Here is a 12,002-nt window from a genome sequence, read left to right on the forward strand (position 1 = left end):
CATTAAAGACAACTGGCCCCAAAATTGAGCCCTGCAGAACCACACTAGTGACTACCCACTAGCCTGTTGTTACCCCATTTACTAGAACCCTTTGAACCTGATCCATCAAACAATCATTTACCCATATTATTACGTATTTTTCTAGCTGTATGTTGGACATTTTGTCCAGAAGAATACTGTGATACAATATCAAAAGCTCTGCTAAAATCCAAAAAGATAACATCAGCCTAATCAGATTTTCTGCTAAATTAGAGCTGATACCCAGGAATCTTAGAAAAAGTCAGTAAGTTCTTAAATTTTGTCCAGACAAAACTCCCAGACAGAATAAGAAAATACAGACAATTGGTTGCCTTAACTATATCTAGTAAGTCTACTTCACATTTATGTTCTAGTAAGTGATTAGTTCTATCAAAAATTAGATAAATGACCTTCTTTGAAGAAGGAAGTAAATACAGACTTGTACAAAGCTTGAAAAATGAAAATACAACAGCTTATACCCAGAATAATCTATCCATGTCTAACTATATCAGTGGAGTTATTCTAGATTTACACTACCATTTTTCAGTTCAAAATCAGTCTCAAAAAGAGCAGTGACAAAGAGCATATAAATAACTATAGACTAAGCACAATAAACTGAGCTATTTTTCAGTATTCTAATTACTAAGTGGCACTATTATACTCTTTTTAATTTTTATTATATTTATTTTTTACAAAAGGATGCTTCACATAAATGAGTCAAATCTCATGGTCACTGGGTGCAAGAATTCTAAGGATGTTGTTAAGAGGAGATACCGAGTCATATTTTGCTATATAACTCTCCAGTTCGTGGCTTCATCTAAACCTGCAATAGCAAAAAATACCACAGATGTATTTGTATGGCAGCTACCTTTCCAGCATTGCTGCTGCTGCTGAGCAGACAGATGGCCAGTAAGGATATAAATGTATGTCCTCTGTATATGAACCATGCTGTCTTTTGTAATATATTAACATCTGTTTAACCAGGATTCGGTGCACGCTCTGCAAGTTTGCTTATGACACCAAGCAGTGTGGTGTGACTGACACCGCTGGAGGGAAGGGATGCCACCCAGAGGGACCTGGGCAGGCTTAAGAGGTGGGCCTGAGAACATCATGGAGTTCAACAAGGCCAAGTGCAAAGTCCTGCATCTGGGCTGTGACAATCCCAGGCACAAAGGCTGGGTGGAGAATGGATTGAGAGCAGCCCTGAGAAGGACCTGAGGGGTGTTGGTTGATGAGAAGCTCAATGTGAGCTGGCAATGTGCTCTTGTTGCCCAGAAAGCCAATGCTGTCCTGGGCTGCATCAAAAGCAGCGTGGCCAGCAGGGCGAGGTAGGGGATTGTCCCCCTCTGCTCTGCTCTCGTGAGACCCCACCTGGAGTCCTGCACCCAGCTCTGGGGCCCCCAGCACAAGAAGGACATTGACTTGTTGGAGCGAGTCCAAAGGAGAGCCATGAGGATGATCAGAGGGCTGGAGCACCTCTCCTGTGAGGACAGGCTGAGGTAGGTGAGGCTGTTCAACCTGGAGAAGGGTCTGCAGAGACCTTGTAGGCTCCTTCCAGTACCTAAAGGGGGTTTACAGAAAAGATGGGGAGAGACTCTTTATTGGGGGTGGAGTGATAGAACAAGGGGGAATGGCTTTAAACTAAAGAAGGGTAGATGTAGATTAGATATTTGGAAGGAATTCTTTACTGTGAAGGTGGTGAGGCACTGGCACAGGTTGCCCAGAGAAGATGTGGATGCCCCATACCTGGGAGTGTTCAAAGCCAGGCTGGATGGGGCCTTGGGTAACATGGTGTAGTGGGAGGTGTCCCTGCCCATGGCAGGGGGGTTGGAATTTGATGATCTTTAAGATCCCTTCCAATGCAAACCATTCAGTGATTCTATGACTCTATGATTAAGCCAGATCCTCTGTAGGTTTATGCCAGGACAGCTCCCTGGAGACCACATCAACTTCAGAAAACAAACAAACAAACAAAAAAACAGTATTCTGCAGTGACCAGGGGTTTGAACTCAGCACATTAGCCTACAGCAATGTGGGGAGTAGAAATCAACAGCCTACACATGAAATAATATTTTGGTGTTTATGTTGCTTGTCTTTTCCAAACTTTTCCTCAAAATCTTCAACGTTTCTTTTCTCAGCTCATCGAGGTGAAAGGCAATGATGACCATGCCTTCTTAATATTTAAAAGTATTCTAATGTTCTAGTGTGATATTTAACATTACAAACTATTTTGACTTATTACTTTACAGAGAAAAGATATATGCGTGTTTGTTCTCCCTTCACCTACTTTCAGAAAAAGAGGAATAATTATTTTCAGAAGAAAGAAATACAAAACAAACTTAAGCCCATAAAATTTGTCAGATCTTTACAGGCTTCCAGATGCACTTTGTTAAGAGAAACAGTAGATAGAGGCTTGCATCCATTGTATCACATCTGTGAGGCATCATGCTGGTTCTTGGATGAAGCCGATTTAAAATGTATTGAACCCTGTTTTGCTGATGGCATAATGAGGTCTCTTCCCCCAAGAATATTGTTCTACAGCTTTCTGGGAAACATTTTTCTTTACTTCTATTTGTGTAAGTAAGTCGTACTATTTTCTGTTGAGAGAGACACTTGGATCTGTCTGATGCTGTTCTCTTTACATGCAATAAAATTCCAGTTATTCCAGGGTCACTGTTCTAACCTCCCTGTCCAACAAGCTGTATATGCCTCCCTCTTCCATAGCCTGTCAGTTCCTCCAGATCTTGATTAAACAGATCTGTTAGGTGTTGCCCATGTGGCACATAACTGGGAGCCTAACGTGGTTTCATCTTCATTTGAAGAGGTATTGCATCAATACTTACTGCCAAAAAAACAATACTGTAACCTTTCCGCTCACTATTAAACTGATACTAACTTGAAGCAGACTTTACTTCTAAAATAACTACTATTTTATGTCCAGCTCAACCAGAAAGCTGCAGCAGAAGGAGGGTGTTTACAGTGCCCTGCCTCCTCTGATCTCCCCAGGATGCTCTGGCATTGCACCACCCTTCACTCCAAGCTGCGGCTCATAGCCATCCTGCAACACCACTCGCTGCCGGAGCCCAGAACCCACAGCTCGCTCACAAACACATCCACATGATAGTAAACTGTTCTGCAGTCATGCCCCAAACTTTGAAGTAGTTGGGAAAGTGTGGACATCTGTACCCAAATGGCAGGACTATGACCTTCAAGTGTGATAGACTTGGTGTCACTATGGCTGTGGCAATCCTTCCAGACACGCTCAGCAGCTGGTTATAATCACATGCTGTAACCACTTCTCTTGCTATTTGCAAACCTATTGTTTATGAGTGCTAGAGAAACAAAAAGCAAAATTGTTTTAGAGGATAAAAATATTGTCTAGTTGTCTTCTTCTGAACAAGAAAGATTTCAAACAAAAAATGGGATGCAGTGGGAGTATGGGCTCATCTACACTTATGTGTACCCAGACATGTTATAAGCATTTAAATTCGCTACCTATGTTCCATGTACACAAGATAGTTTTTATGTCATGCAGAGTGATTAGTAGTGAAACTATAAACAGAACTTTTCAATTAGCTGCAGCAGGAGCCTCAGAAATCAGAATGCCAGAGTGTGCGGGTCTCTGAAAGCTGGAGGGGATTGTTTCTGTCTGTTTATTTATTTTATGGAGTGACATGCTGCTTGAGAACCAAATCATCACAGCCTCGATTTAGTGGGACAAGTAAATAAAAGACATCCTTCTGCTACCATGAAAAGGAAAGTTGTGCCCTGCTTATTTAAGAAAAGTGGCAGCAAGAGAATGGAGGAAAATGAGTTGCTCCCATTCCTGAGCATACCAGCCACTATAGAGGGCTGATGGCAGACAGAGGAAAGAATTACACAGAGAAGATACAGATACTTGCTTTTCCAGAACACAGAGAGGAGCAGGAAGTAAGGCTAAAGTCTACACTTTGATCTCCACCCAAGGTGCTGCTCCTCCTCCTGTCCAGGTCAGTTCACACTGTAGATTCACAATCCAGCCCTAGGGGACTGCTCTCTTTTCCTGGGTTTGATGGGTCAGTTAGTCTCTCTCATGGAAAATCTTGGAGACGATCAAAAGGTTGGAAAACTCTGAGGAAATAAACCCCAGAAAATACACAGGACAGAAAGGGAAAATGCAAATGGATAATCAGCAAAATTGTTGGACAGCTGCAGGCACCTGGGACATTTGCCTTTTCAAAAGCAGTTCTCATAAGCAAAGGGACTGACCCGTCCACTCGCTCCTATCCATGTAAATAAACTAATGGGTAAAGTTACAGTTTTCCCTCTCCCTTGTGGTCTGGCACCACTGGTAGGTTTAGCTGATGCTGTCTTTCATCCTGACCTCCAGCCCAGAGTGTTGCAACCAAGTCTGAGATATAAACTACCCACTGTGATGGCTGCTCCTCCCGTGCTATGGGCAGAGAAAGGATGGGCAGAGATGGAATACCACAGCTAAATTTTCCCTTTTGAACTGAAGGGATTGCTAAAGAGAAATATGTCTATACCAGCAGTGGCAGTAGGGTTCCTCTCTTTCTCCCCAGAACAAGGGAGAACCAGGACTTTGATTAGACATCAATTTAGCCATGTTAATTTTGCCTTACTTGTATGATATCTCACCTGGAAGACAGTCTCCATTTCATCCATTAGAAGTCTGTGTAGCTCACTTATTACAGTTTGGTAAAAATGGCTGTATTTTCAGCTGGTGGAGATGTGCAATGGATCACTTCTAGTGACTGAATGACATGATCTTCAGTGTAACAAGTTAATCTATTAAATAGTGAAAACTGTCACTGCAAAGCAAGATTAATATGCACAGTTGCTAAAATAGCGCATGCAAATATGCCTAATTAACAATTTGCATGCCCAATAGTGCATGCAAACATGCCTAATTAACAATTTGCATGGCCAATGCACAGTCAAGGTAATTCCATACCCACCGTGAATCGCAAGGAGAAAAGAAAATAAAAAATACCAGTGAGGGATGCATGCAAGAAAATGGTTCTAGCATTCACAACATAATACTATAGTTACACTTATGTGGTATTTATCACCCAGAGAGTCAGAAAATGCTTATCAGGGAAAAGTGAAAGACAGTCAGTTTAGCATGGTCTGTAAACACAGACACTGTACAAACAGAGACGATTTCAAAAAAAAAAAAAAAAAGGCAACAGTAGAAGAGAAAATCCACTCTGTTTGCAAGGCAAAGATGGAAGTACTTGGGTATAGTCCTGAAATGTGCTCAGCATAATCATAAACAGGAAGATTTGAGAGGCACATTTGAAAAGAGGATGCATCCTGATAGACAGAGGAAGTGAGTGCCAGGTGGGGCAGGACCAGTGAAGAGCAAACTCCAGGGCAAATGTGTGCAGGGTATTTAAGGTCAGAGGACATCGAACAAGACCAGGGAGCATGCTAGAAAGAAGCAGATTCATTCTGAATTAGATTTAAAGATAGGAAGTGAAAGATGAGAGTAAAGGAACCAGCTCAGAACTACAGTTCTCTTGAAAAAGCTACAGGGGCTCTGGATCTCTCAATTTTTAAAGGAAACATTTAAAGGAAACCATAAAGCCTGAATATCAGAGTGACTTAAGGTGGAATTAATATATATTTCAGCAAAGAAAAGGAATACATGCAGTGCGGTGAATTAATACTTCTCTCACTTTCCATTAAAGATTTTGTTAGAAGTGATTTTTTTTGCTTGCTGAAGAGAGCAGCATCCAGCAGTTCAAGTGAGATCGATCTGGATGGGAAGAGAGAGTGGCTTGTTTGGGGTAGGAGAAGGGGGTTATTAACCACCCGAACACGAGCAATTTTGGTACAGTGAATGGCTCAGTGCCACTCTACACCATAATACTCAGTAGAGAGTCAACAGACTCTTTGTGGGAACCTTTTCTAACATTGCTTATGCACCAATCTAATAACAGCTTTTGTAGTATGCCATTTTCTGGGCTCCCATTTTACCCTCACTTTTTTCCTGGGTAGGAAGCACCAGACAGCTGTGCTGCTTCAACAACAAACCATTGACCAATTGGTCACCGGGGGCTGCTGTCTCACTGTGCTGCTGCCTGGTCTGGAGAGGATGGAAAAGATTTTACCTTTCTATAATGAAGTCCACCCTGTTTGTCAGCTTACCCTACTTTTTCATGTCCATTGTAAAGCTCCAGCTCCTGGAGTTATGCAATTTTATTTATTTATAAAGGATTTCATTTTAAAACACATTTGCTCTACTTTCAATCAGAGGAAAAAAATGTTATGCACAAGTCCTGAGGAATCCAACAGCAATCGGTGAGAAGCAAAACAATTATTTGGGGTATTTTTCTCATGATTTTCAAGTCAATATTATTATTTTTGAACATTCATAGCCCCTCCTGCCTAGTCCCTCTTTGAGGGCAGTCATAAAGAAGAGTAAGGAGAAACACCTCCAGCCCTGTTTATACCCCTGTACAGCCCAGCAAAGGCTGCAGCAGCCTCACCTTATGCTATAAAAATGAGTTTAATGGTGTTTCACATTGTAACAGAAAAAATGCATTTTAAATGAATTAGCCTGGTAAAAATATTGGATATGCAAAAGCAACACAACACCAACTAGAAAAAAAAATCTTTAAAATCAATGTTGAATTTTTGTCTTTTTTTTTTTTTTCTTGAAAACACTCACTAGTTGTCTTCTGTGTAAGACATATAAGTAGTGCCATCTGGAGGAGAGTGTAACTGGCAGATCTCAACACCTGAGCTATCTTAATGTAAACTGAGTTTTCCAGTTCTTCATCTTTGATCAAGTAAAACACCCAGCAAGATATTTATTTTAATATTAGCTGTAAGGCCAGTCTCAGATTACTTGTCCTGGTAAACTTTAATAGCTGTCTTTCTCTGGCTGCAAATGAAATCTAAAATCTATACAGATAATCCCATAATTTAATACATATTTCTAGATTTAAAAATGCCCTTATATTTATTTTCTACTTATAGATTCTCTGTGTGTTCCTCAAGAAGTTTAGGAACTTTCTCATTGTAAATTAGTGTTTGAAGAAGCATCTTGAAATGTGTAAAGTAGTGCAGATCATCCTTAAATGTGAAATGATCTTTCTTGCTTCACCAGTACTTGAAATGCCTTTTTAGCATTCTGACAGTGACAGGTTCTGCATGAGAAGAGCAAAATGAATACTCTTTGAATACGACAGCCACATACTAACTTATACTGGGGAGGAAGTGGGGGTTCGCAAAAGCACTGAAACCTGCTGAGTAGGTTCTGCCCGATGCAGTAAAACTCAGTGCTTACCAGCAAGTCAGGAGCCTTTTTGGCTTCACAAGGCGCTGTTTGCACCATCAGTCATTGAAAGAGAATGAGTGAGGAAGACTGAGGGTGTCCAAGCGCTACAACAAACGTGCAGTGGAGCCCTGAGAGCTGCCTGGCACCTGTACACCTGCTTTCACTCACAGGGCAAGATGACAGCAAAGTGCTGAAAAATGAACCTTCTTCCACTCCCTGAGAAAATGAGAAGTTACCTCAGGGTATCTGCAGCAACTGTCAATTCCGTTTGCTTCTTGGTGTATTCCAGGATAGCAGTCTTTATTTTCTACTCGACTACCACCATCAACTGCTACTAATAAAGAATAAAAATGAGGTCCAGATCTGTGATTTCATGCTGTGACAGTACAAAGCCTGCAAACCAACATCCAAAGGAAAGAGGCACATGGTCCCAGGGGAAATCTGGGTTCTCCTATGCGCTAGAGAGTCAATACTGGCTTCTTGGCTGTAGTGGTCAGTGAAGCATGATATATGGGGCCATACTGTGCTTTCCTATCAGCGCGCTCAGGTTTAGTGGACGTGGAGCCAAAGAGCCGGGTGGGGAAAGGAGTTAGAGATTAAAGCCTAAATGAGGAGGGATGAGGGAGGAACACAATACAGGATATGGGAAAAGAGCGGCAGTGGCTGTGGGGCAGAAATTGTGAGACACAGCTCAGAAGAAAACTGATTTCCAGGGAGGGATCAGCGGAACAATCCCACACCGTGTATAACAGCCTCTGCTGTCCTGTGCCCAGCCAGCACTTCTCTCCTGTCCTTGTGAACCCCCCTCTTCCAAAGTCTGATGTCCCAGTAAGCACATGGCTGCAGAGCCATTTTACAAAGGGAGAGAAACGTCTTGTTGCTACTGTGGTTCTGGTACCGTGGTTCATGCTCACATGGAGGCCATGGCTGAGAAGTGAGCTGGGCTTCCCAAAGGGCTGCAGGCACAAGCACAAAAGCGTTGACCTGCATGGGTTCGAGGACGGAGAAAGAGCACTTGCTGCCTGTGCTGTGGGCTGCGCCTGCTGCAGGTCCCAGAGCAGCGTGGTGGGAGTGGGCTGGAAAGCCACGTTTGATGACTGCCCACATTTCTTTGCTAAGTCAGGACCAGGGAGAGGTGAGGAACATGACAGTGTGGTTTGGGAAGGGATGAGTTAGCCTGTAAATTAATTATTTATTTTTAAAATAGACAGCCCTTGTGCAATCCTTACTACAAGGGTAAACCCAGTATCTCACTGTCACCACTGAGGCTGAGACAGTGATTTAAAGCATGGCAGAGCTTTGTCTGGCAATCATTACCAGCTTTGTCTTGCTGTTGCTTATCTCAGGGGTGTCCTTAACACATCCAAATGAAACACGTTGGTCCTCCAGATGAAAAACATCATTTAAGGTTAAATTTTGAATCTCTAGCTATGAAAGAGTTTGGAGCACCTGACCTATGAAGAAAGGTTGAGAGGCTTCTCTAGGCTATTTAGCCTAGAGAAGGCTTCAGGGAGACCTCATAGCAGCCTACAAGAAAGATGGTAGGGTCTCTTTATCAGGGACTGTAGTGGCAGGACAAGGGAGAATGGCTTTAAACAAGGATAGGGTAGATTTAAATCAGATATTATGAAGAAATTATTTACTATGAGGGCAATGGATGTCCCTGCCCATGGCAGGGCGGTTGTAACTGGGTGGGCTTTAAGATCCTTTCCAACCAAAACCATTACATGACTCTATGAAAAAGGAGCAGTATGAGACCAGTTTACTATATCAGACATCATAGCTGAGCTCCTAAGTTTAGCAAGCTTAGTATTAGCTCTGGATCCAGCACAAGGAGACCGAGTTCATCTGGAGCATGTATTCCTTTTCACCTCAAGAAAGCCTTCAGAAAATCAGACTCAGCACAGAGAAGTTATGGTCTTGAAGGGAGAGATGAAATCTATTAGCCATTACTGCTATGACACAGATGAGGAATTCAGCTCCAACTACAGCACCTTGGAACATGCTATAAAGGAGAACCTCTTTGGACTTTCTTCAAAGAAAAAAAAGTAGGCTACCGTAAATGTTCTAAGCTACCTCAGCTGGTAATGGGTGGAAGCCGTATACATTGGCACAGTAAATGCTACAACAAACTGTGCAAAACAGTTTTGATTCTCGTCCTTTCTGAGGCAAAAATCAGGAGATTTTTATCCTTAACACTGTTTTGGATCTTGCTCATAAAAGCTTGGAAAATGCAGAAAATGTGCAGTATGAAATAACACTGTACAGACTAGAGTTTATTCTTCATTCTAGCCATTTGATTTTCTTTCAAATACCTGCCTCAGCTTTATTCTCAAAAGTCAAGTAGATGAATTAATACAGAAGAGAGTTTTGTGCATTTGCTAATGTAAAGAATTCCCTTCCCTGGGAAAATATAAATGTTGAGAAAATACTTCAATTTTCCAAAACAACATTTTGAAACTAACCGAAATACTTCATTTTAAAATGTCAATGCTTATTTTGGAATTGCTGTTTTAACTCAGGCTGTCATTTAAATATCACTGTACAAGGAAACATCAATTTAAAGTAAAATGTTTCAGCCCAAAGTTGTATTTCTGGAGGAGGATTAATAGCAACTAGAGGGAAAGATTTACCCTTCAAGGACAGATTTATCAGTATCAATCCAAAATTTGATGGTATCATTGCAAACCTTGGAAAACTTTGCAGACTCAGAATCATGTTATTACTTACCAGTGTGGTTCAGCACAGTGTTTGAGCATCACCTGGCTCACTAAGCAAGATGATGCTGGGTGTGAAGATTCCACCATTCTCTTAAATTCAGGCCATCAAAGTCTGAATTCATAAGTGATGAACAATTAACAGAGCAATTGGATTTAAATTGCTAGAGAAACTTATGTGTTAAAACTTATTAGGAAAAAACTTATTAGGAATTAATCAGAAGGGTGAGCCTATGAATATGTTCTACTTCTCTGTTTTATTACAACACTTGTTCTCCATTTCTGCTTTACCTCCCTCTACCCTAGAAATGAACTCTTTACTCTTTTTTCTTTTTTTCCACTGAAGTATTCATGCTATATAAATCTCATCTGTCTCATATGTGTTATTCCACTGTATTTTTATATACTAGATTCCTCAATTCCCACATACAGTAGGTGAGACAGAGACAAAAGAGTGAATCCTATCCACAGAGAAACTTTCCTTGAATGCAAAGGGCCAGGAAGCTGTGGGTGGTATAATTGTGTAAATAATTTAAAAAGTAAAGAAAATAGATATGGAATGCAATAGCTGAAAATATACTTGCTGTCACAGATGGTTAATATTTTTCTTTAAGAGAATGAAGTTAGTTTTATTCTCCCTGCAAGCCAAGTTAAAAACACACACACACACACACACAAAGACACACGCAGAAGCCTATGATAGCAAAAAAAGGATGCATTTCCTGCATTCTTAGTACTGGCTCCAGCTGACTAACCCAACCATTGGTCATGTCCTTGACCAATTTTCCTTGAATTTCCAGTCATTTAAATACACTTTGCTAACAACTAGTGTAACTACTGGCACCAGGATGCGAAAAGTAGTTTCAATACCTGGGGCAACATCTGCTCTCTCTCCTCATCCTGCTGCTCCCCTAAAAATACAGGGCATGAGCCTGGGTCCTCAATGCTCCTGCCCTCCTGCGCACGGTTGCAGGGAGGCTGAATTTGTTGCTGTGTGCAGCTGCCTCTACAGTGTGACGATGAGCAACAAAGAAAAATGTACATAGAAAGCCCAGCCTCCAGAAACTAAAGTCTCTTTGACAGACCGGGACACCCAGTGCGCATTTGGACATACAGGACAGATGGCTCTTTCTTATTCAGCCTGAAGGAGTCCAGCAGCTGAGTGAAGACAACACATGAACACACCAAACCAGGAATCCTGAGGGGGTCCCCTGCTGCCAGGATTTGTCCTCTTCAGTCATCCTCAAGAAAGTATCTCTGCAGACACCTGTACTGTGGTCTAGCATAGCCTACTAGAATATTTCATAGAATCATAGAATCATTAAGGTTAGAAAAGACCTTCAAGATCATCAGGTCCAACCATCACCCTACTACCAATATTACCCACTACACTATGTCCCTCAGCACCACGTCCAACCTTTCCTTAAGCACCCCCAGGGACGGTCACTCCACCACCTCCCTGCGCAACCTGTCCCAATGCCTGACTGCTCTTTCTGAGAAGAAACATCTCCTAATTTCCAACCTGAACCTCCCCTGGTGCAACTCGAGGCCATTCCCTCTTGTCCAATCACTAGTTATCTGTGTGAAGAGGCGAACCCCCAACTCCCCATACCTTCCTTTCAGGGAGTTGTAGAGAACAATAAAGTCTCCCCTGAGCCTCCCCTTCTCCAGACTAAACAGCCCCAGTTCCCTCAGCCGCTCCTCATAGGACTTGTGTTCCAGGCCCTTCACCAACTTCTCTGGATACACTCCAGGGCCTCAGTGTCTTTCTGGTAGTGAGTGGCCCAAAACTGAACACAGTACTAGAGGTGCGGCCTCACCAGAGCAGAGTACAGGGGAATGATAACCTCCCTGGTCCTGCTGGCTGCACTATTCCTGATACAAGCCAGGATGCCACTGGACTTCTTGGCCACCTGGACACACTGCTGGCTCATGTTCAGGTAAGCATTGACCAACATTCCCAGATCCCTTTCCTCTGC

The 12,002-nt window shown here is 42.2% G+C and overlaps 1 protein-coding gene across 3 annotated transcripts in view; it reads right to left on the bottom strand.

Moving 5' to 3' along the window:
• The window catches only part of LOC310890054 (uncharacterized protein), a 163,667-nt gene that overhangs the window by 10,656 nt on the left and 141,009 nt on the right, over positions 1-12,002 (bottom strand). The gene's annotated exons all lie outside the window — the stretch shown is intronic.

Source organism: Anser anser (genome assembly GCF_964211835.1).
Source record: "Anser anser genome assembly, chromosome: Z".
Lineage (NCBI taxonomy): Eukaryota > Metazoa > Chordata > Aves > Anseriformes > Anatidae > Anser > Anser anser.